This window comes from Engraulis encrasicolus, chromosome 10, assembly GCF_034702125.1.
Source record: "Engraulis encrasicolus isolate BLACKSEA-1 chromosome 10, IST_EnEncr_1.0, whole genome shotgun sequence".
In the NCBI taxonomy this organism is placed as follows: Eukaryota; Metazoa; Chordata; class Actinopteri; order Clupeiformes; family Engraulidae; genus Engraulis; species Engraulis encrasicolus.
This window is the reverse complement of record NC_085866.1, coordinates 20,893,187-20,901,233: the sequence shown is the minus strand read 5'-3', so window position 1 is coordinate 20,901,233 and position 8,047 is coordinate 20,893,187. Positions and strand designations below refer to the sequence as shown.

At 41.7% G+C, this 8,047-nt stretch overlaps 1 pseudogene; it reads left to right on the top strand.

The window, feature by feature from the left end:
* Positions 1-3,968: 3,968 nt before the first annotated feature.
* LOC134457409 (synaptophysin-like) lies at positions 3,969-6,882 on the top strand (annotated as a pseudogene).
* The last annotated feature ends 1,165 nt before the right edge of the window (positions 6,883-8,047 follow it).

Genomic DNA, 8,047 nt, shown 5'->3' with positions numbered 1-8,047 from the left:
ACCCTTTAATATGAGCCCCTATATTAAAACACAAGCCTGCACCTTGGAGCAAAGAGTTTGTGATTGGTTGCCGTTTCATGTGACCAGATCCTTGTTGTCTAATTGGTCTATATCTGGGTTTGTGTGCGCAGGTTGAATGGATGCTACGTTAGGTTGTCCCTAACTAAATCTTTTCCCTCGTAAAGCTGTTTAGATTATTAAATCATAGTGTAATTTTAATGGTTTTGCATAGGCCTACTTAAATATTATTTGACATAGCCTATGAGAAACGAATTTTTTGTGCGTAATGGTGTGCGGGTAAAACGGAACATGGCCAAACTCTCACTCAAGTAAAATAAATAAATAAATAAATAAATAAATAAGAACAGAAACATTTTTAAAAATCGTTATCATTTGGTCCCTTGCAAGCCCATAGTTTGTGGCTTCATATCCTCGTGTGAATGAATAGCATACCCTGTGTCATCTGCTTTTGGTCTCACAGGGATTATCAGATGTGCAATTTCAACTCTAAAACAGAGAACGCACTCTGCCTAATCCTGCTCAGGCTTACATCATCATGCAATAATTACATTTTTAAAAATCATCTCAATAAATCTCAGTAAATGTGACTGCTGCTCTGACAATAACAAAAACAAAACATGCTTGATAGCCAGTGCCATTTTAACCTGGGTCTGTCTTGTTTCCATAAGCCCTTCACAAATAATATCAAAGATATTTTTCTTAAAGGTCGTTGGCTTAATTCCTAGTTTCATATGCAAAGGTCATACAAGGAAATTGAAATGTCTCTCTATCCCATGCAAATACATGCACATACACATACACAAATTTGCATGGGATAAAGAGAAACACCATTTCAATTTCGGTTCCGTAACCATAATGACAAATGTATACTTTTTTACATTATAGTGACACCACACCACAGCTTTAGGCCTACCAAACATTGTCTACTAACACCTTGTGAACACGAGGTCTGGAACATCAAGTCCGTCATTCAGCCTGAACTCATTTCTGAACTGGAATGACTTGCGTACCGTAGGACCGCTGGTTATTACCCGTTGGGGTAAATCATATTTGTCAATTAGGGCCAGCCCTGCCCTGGGCAGCACTGTGTAGCGTCCTGGGCCTGATTTGGCTCTAATTAAATGTCTTGCATGCATGTGATTTGACGAAGGGTCCCACAAGCAAAGCAGAGAAGCAAAGGGCTGTCCCATGACTGTACATCATGTGGTGTGTGTGTGTGTGTGTGTGTGTGTGTGTGTGTGTGTGTGTGTGTGTGTGTGTGTGTGTGTGTGTGTGTGTGTGTGTGTGTGTGTGTGTGTGTGAGAGAGAGAGAGAGAGAGAGAGAGAGAGAGAGAGAGAGAGAGAGAGAGAGAGAGAGAGAGAGAGAGAGAGAGAGAGAGAGAGAGAGAGAGGAGAAGGGGAGGAGGAAGAAGAGAGAGAGAAAGTGGGATTCTGTGTCACCCTACGATGCCTCTCAGTCACTCACTGCCCCACCCCCACACGTCTGATCCGTCTGGTCTGCAGGCATGCATGCATGCACCCCCCCCCCACACACACACACACACACTGCGCACCACAGCCATTGGACTCATGATTTCTAGCTCTTGCTGAGCAGCCACAGACTGAGGCGCATTCTTCTCTGTCCTTCTGTGACAGCTTTGAGGAGAATACTGGAGGGACTCGGAGGCTGCTCTGCTGCTGGGCTCATTCACACTCCAGGCATAATGGAGGCCAGCCGCCCGCTCCACCCGCGATTAATCTGGGGCTTATTTGTGTTAGGGCCTTGCCACATTCATCTTGAGGACAAAACACAGTTTCTTCATTTGAAGAAGTGACATCAAAAACCTGATATGACGTGGCACAGAAAACGTGTCACTTGTCACCTCTGGAACTTATGTAAATAGTATCTCCCAAATGTTTTTGGTTTTGTTTTTCTGTTTGTTTTTCCTGTTTGATGAGGAACTGCTCGCGCTGGATGTGAATCTGTTAAGCAGCATTCCTGTGCGAATACAGTACAATGCAGATACAAACCCCTCCCCCCGTGACAGGCCAGGCCTGCAGCCGACTTGCAAAAGGAGTAAAGACAAAGACACTCTTATTCCTTAGAAATGAAGCAGCGATAAGAGGAGGCCTCCTTCTCCCTCTTTTCTCTCTCTCTCCCTCTTCTCTCTCTCTCTCTCTCTCTCTCTCTCTCTCTCTCTCTCTCTCTCTCTCTCTCTCTCTCTCTCTCCATCTGAACACCTCAGTTTGGCCTCTTGGGTAGCCTATGCAAATACTTCTCTTCATTCACAATAGCCCTGCTTTACGCATTACGAGATGTTGAATAGTATACGGTTCTTTTTCCATGATATTGTGATTGCTTCCAACTAAAGGCCTACTAAACCAATACAATTTATGTGTATTCCAGAAAATCATACTGCCTGTTAAGTTATGTGCACATACTTTCCCTTATTAACTTCATGAATAAAGTGCACATAGTAAGACATTACTTGAGTAATTTTGAATGTATTTAATACAAAAAAGATTGAGATGGATATTTTGACATTCCTGGATATTGATGCCTTACCTCACCTTGTGTTTAGAAAAGTTGGTCTGCACTCGTTTTTTTCCTCAAGGCAACGTTTCAACTGATGTTCAGGCCTTTGGCTTAACCGCACAGATTTTTTTTGTACTGGGGTTGCATATTGCACCTGTGTTTATTTTATTCTTTGTTTGTATCTACTTAAATACCACTGTGTCATGATGACTACAGACAAGACAACACTAGATCCTCTATCAACCCTCTCTGGCACCAATAGGCCCTTTTTTTTAAAGAGAAGTTTTATTTCTAGGAAGACGTAATGATGACATCTTGTGGCCATTTGGGGATAGTACATTTCAAACACAAAAGTTGCATTCCAATATGTGGACTTGCGTCCTCCACTTGTGCTTGTGTGGCCTCGTAACAGGAAGTAATATGTCATGATGACATCACTGACAACAGCATTGTATTTCAATATCTCGCAAAAGCTCAATTGTTAAACCATTTTCTCATTTGCAAAGTGTATGGTTAATGAAGAATAGTCCCCCAAAAATGGTTGTGCCTATAGGCTGTGACAGCGGGGAAACTTAATTGATTCTCCACGGAGGCGGAGCGTCAGCAAAACGTGAGGCCACAAGCACAAGTGCAGGCAGGGAGTCTGCATATTGGAATGCACATCATGTGCCACAAGTTCAAGGAGCATTGTGAGTACCTGTAATATTAAAAATGTAGGTCTGATTTTCCCATACAATGAATGCCATTTTGCAATGGTGTGGTTTTTTTGTAATTCCATTTTTGTTAAATATCGTCTCTCTGATATTTATGTATTAGAATTGATTTAAGGGCAATTAGATAGGGAAAATGCATTTGTGTGAGAAGAAGCAAGTGTTAAGTTAACCATCATCCAATTATTTTTTGTCATTTCATGCTCTCAGTTTCTCGGCTTCTCTGCTATAGGCCTATAGTCTTTCCTAGGTGCGCTGTAGGATGGTGGCCAGATGCCATGCTGCTCCTGCCAAATGTGATATTTTCATGGATATTTACTAAATAATGAAGTAGAGTATGACCAAAGTAGCATAGACTACAGTAATTTACCATTTAAGTAAGTTTAAGTAGTCCTATAATTTTTGGCAGTCAATGGAGAAGATTCCCCGGCCCTTTTCATAAACGAGGTTTTCCTAGTCATAGAATAGGGCATTTAGATTTTAATAGAGGTAGTAAGTAGGCCTATTCCTGAAAAAGGTTACATTTGTCAATGGGCAGCATGAATTCTGGAAATAAACCATACAAATGTTACACAATGTACCTTTAAACATATATTTTGAGGAAACTGCCCACTGGCTGGGTTCACATTTGTCTCGAAGGATTTAATTGTGCTAGAATGTTTATCACGTGGCCTGGTATGAGGACAAAGTCCTGTTTGACGAGCATTAAAATCTAGAACTAGGCTACTCTGGTCCTTTGCACTTGGCATTGGACACATATTTTTTCTTGGTAGAAGTAAAAATAACCAACTGTTGCTTTAAGGTTTCGGGCTAAAGAATCACGTGTGAAAGTTTCTAAAGAAAAAAAAGTTTGACAAGTCCAGTGAAAGCAGGTGAAGAAGACCACCCCCCAAAAGTGACCGCAGCAGAAGTAGGACTTGACGTTATTGCCGTTGTTAAATTGAATCGACGACGGCAAAATGGAAGGGATCACGCAGGTGAGAATAATATTCTGAAACAGCGATCGTGCGTAATCAAAGTGGGTCTGTGCATGCATGGACACTGCTACAACTTCTATTGCTGATGCTACGCGGCGCTAGCGTCACTCCATACTGCTCAAAAGATTTGAGTACTTTACACGGAGCTGTAGAGACATACTGTAGACAAAAGTGTGTGTTTGCCATTGATTCAACTACGTTAACTGGTCATATTCCTTTATTTTGACTAAACACAGAAAATTATGACGGCTTTCAGTCTGGATCTTGGACCTTTAAAGGAACCTCTGGGTATGATGCGTGTTCTAGAGACGGTGAGTTTGTGTTTTTTTTTACAACTCAGTTGCGTGTAGGCTAGTTCTAGACATTAATGAATCTTTTTACACTTTCTAATGGTAACGTATATACTACTTAGGACATGTAAAGCTTTGCAACTTTCATAAGGGTTGGTTTACGTTGGCATCGGGGAAATTTCCGCATCTAACTTACTTGACAGATGGGTGTGAGTGAGTTAGCAAGCTACCAACGTAGACTATTTTGCGACTTGAAAACTTAAACCTGCACAAACTAATGGTCACCCTCCTCTTATGACTTAATCAACACAATTTTTGCTATAACGCATTCCTTCAAACTTTTCTTGATGGACATATTTCTTGCATAATGAAGTGGGCGTTCTTCAGGCTATTCTGTCAAGGCCCTAATTGTAATGCTTTTCTGCTCTATGCACGAATAAACAACTCTTGTTTTACCATAGGGCCTTATTGTTATCTAACAGATAAATTGCCCTACAGCAAATAACATGTACTGTAGACATCACACGCATAAAGCTATTGCTAAACTCTTCAGCACTGGGCGTTATCAAATCCACAGACTTCCTCAGCTACTGTATGGCAGTAAAGGCTTGTTGTAGGCCCAAAAGCAAAGAAATGTGGGGCAGCTGTCTGGTGACCATGAGAAGTAGCCTAGTGTCACTGGCAATCATCTGCCATTTTTGCACCATTAAAAGTTTGAATAAATCACTTTTGACTGAAACACTTGACGGGCACGCCAGCAGGCCTGAAAAGGTTGGCTGTCTCATGATGACGGTCACATATCAATTGTGGTTCACAGACAAACCATTTGGACTCAGCATAGTGTCAGTGATTTCAGCTCTTCTCAAAAAGCTCAGCCTGTGTCTATTTCACTTTTATCTCCCCTGAAATGGACAAGTGGAAAAGTCTAGCTTCGTCAGCAGAAAATAATCTCTACTTCCTGACAGGAAGAAAGCTGTTAAAGTGAAGTAACTAGCTGTGGTGTGCACTTGCCTCCCTCCGCCAAAAAAAAAATTCACACGTGTTACTACAGACTGCCAACTGTTTATTCAATGTATGAATCAATGTATGATTTGTCTGCAATATTTCTCAGAATGGTATTTCCACTTCCCTGTATAGGTATTAAGCTTTACAGCCCTTGCTGTTTATGTCAATGGCTGTGCTTCATTGGGTATAATATAATATTTACTTATTGGGATGTGCCCGCAGATCTTCTCCATATTTGCATTTGCAACGACATGCGGCTACTCTGGAGAGACCAGCTTCATTGTGCAGTGTGCAGGAGAAGCCGCACCACATGAGGTGAAGGCTGAATTTGAATACCCTTTCAGGTAAATTGCACCTCAACCACATTCAATTGTATGGGTCATTTACTTTTATTTTTTTATTAGTATTTAACTGTCAAGTGGTGCAACCACAGCTGATGACACTATTTATATTAGTTCAACAAAGACGCTTTTGCACACCTCTGTAGTTGGGCAGCCGCATAGGATGTTATTCCAGTGGGGTTGTCATTCAAGTGTAAAGAAATCCTGCACACTGTCCATTCCACCAACAAACTTTAATACAACGTTTCGGTCATCCAACCTTCTTCAGGTAAAACCTGAAGTGTTGCAGGATTTCTTAACACTATTTATATTAGTGAAATGAAATGATTAATAGTCAGTTGTTGATCTATAAGTGAGAATTGGCTGTAGAGGCACCACCTGGATATCTGCTCCTAAAAATGTCAGTGAGGGCTGTAATATTAGTATTTTAACCCATTTTAGCCTAAGCCCTTTTTGGGAGAGGGTGCCCTCTGCTTATTAAATCTTAAATATCTCAGCCTCCGAAAGAAAAACATGAAATGAGTTGAATTTAAAACCTAGGACCCTCATTTTGCATTAGAATGTGTTCATTCACCTGTAACATACACACATTTTTAATAAAACCCCTCAAATCTCAAGAGCCTGAATGTGGCGTATATGTGTTCCCAGGCTAAAATGGGTGAAATGAAATGGTGACGACAGTATTCGATACGTGCAAGAGATATGTTAACTCAAATTCCAGTTTGAGAACGCTGCGGAAAATTGTATGTAACATGGTCCTTCACTTTTGTCAACCTCCTAGGCTGATGACCCATTCATATATTTACCCAACGTGCCAACACCAACGCCACAACACCTGCAACAATTACGGGCTACCTGACGGGGAACTACTCCTCCTCGGCCGAGTTCTTCGTCTGCATCGGCGTCTTTGCCTTCCTGTACAGCGTGGCCACCCTGGTCATCTACCTCGGCTACCAGCAGCTCTACAGGGAGACCAGCCGAGGCCCCACCATAGTAAGCCTCAATCCAATGCCTCATGGGTAGTAGTAAAGTGGGCAGCCGTGGGCAGCCGTGGGCAGCCGTGGGTAGCCGTGGGCAGCCGTGGGCAGCCGTGGGCAGCCGTGGGCAGCCGTGGCCTAGTGGTTAGAGTTGGTCTTTCAATCTAGGGGTTGCCGGTTCAAATCCCCCCTGACCTCTCCCTACATCCCCATCCATGGCTGAAGTGCCCTTGAGCAAGGCACCTAACCCCACATTGCTCCAGGGACTGTAACCAATACCCTGAAAAATAACAGTTGTAAGTCGCTTTGAATTAATGAAAGCGTCAGCTAAGTGCAATGTAATGTAATACAGTAGAGATACTTACTTGATCTAGATAGAAGTAAATGTAGGTGTCAAACAGCGTATGCAACACATACAGTAGAGTGCACAAATGCAAATGTCACACACTGACTCCCATGCCCACTCCAAATAATGCCTCATGCATTGGTGTAAAGATTTTAGGTGTGGATTGTGGGGATAGATCCATAAAACTTATGACATAACCTTAGCTTGTCCCCACAGCTTTTTTCACAAACGTAATGCAAAAATAGCATACCAGGACAAGGTTGGACACATTAATGTCCCCAACACTTTCCAAGGCAAAGCTGCACCTTTAGAGTGTAGTGGAAAGTGCGCCACATCCAGCAAAAAAGCATCAGCAGGTGCCAGATCAAAAAACTGTCCACATTGTAGGAGCGGGAAAAAGGGATCTGCACACTGCTTGCAGTGCACAAAGCTGCACCTTTGGCCTCATGGGCAATAGTAAAGTAGTAGGAAAGTGTACAGGAGAGATGCAGTACTTTACTTGATCTGGAAGGAAATGGTGTCAATATACAACATGCATAGCGCACAAATGAAAATGTCACACACTGACTCCCATGCCCACCCCAATGCCTCCTTGGTCGCAGGAAAAGTAGAGTAGTGGGAATAATAATAATAATAAATACATTTTATTTTGAGCGCCTTTCAAGATACCCAAGGACACTTTACAGAACAAATACATAACAGTAGAGAAAGCATAACAAAGCTTCAGTGAATTAACAGTAGGAGAGTAATTAAAAATGCAAAAATAAAAATAGAAATAAAAGTAAACTTACAATAAAAATAAATGTTTTTAAAATAAGAAAAAATAAGTAGAATGCATTAGAAAATAAAATAAAAATGGGGGGGA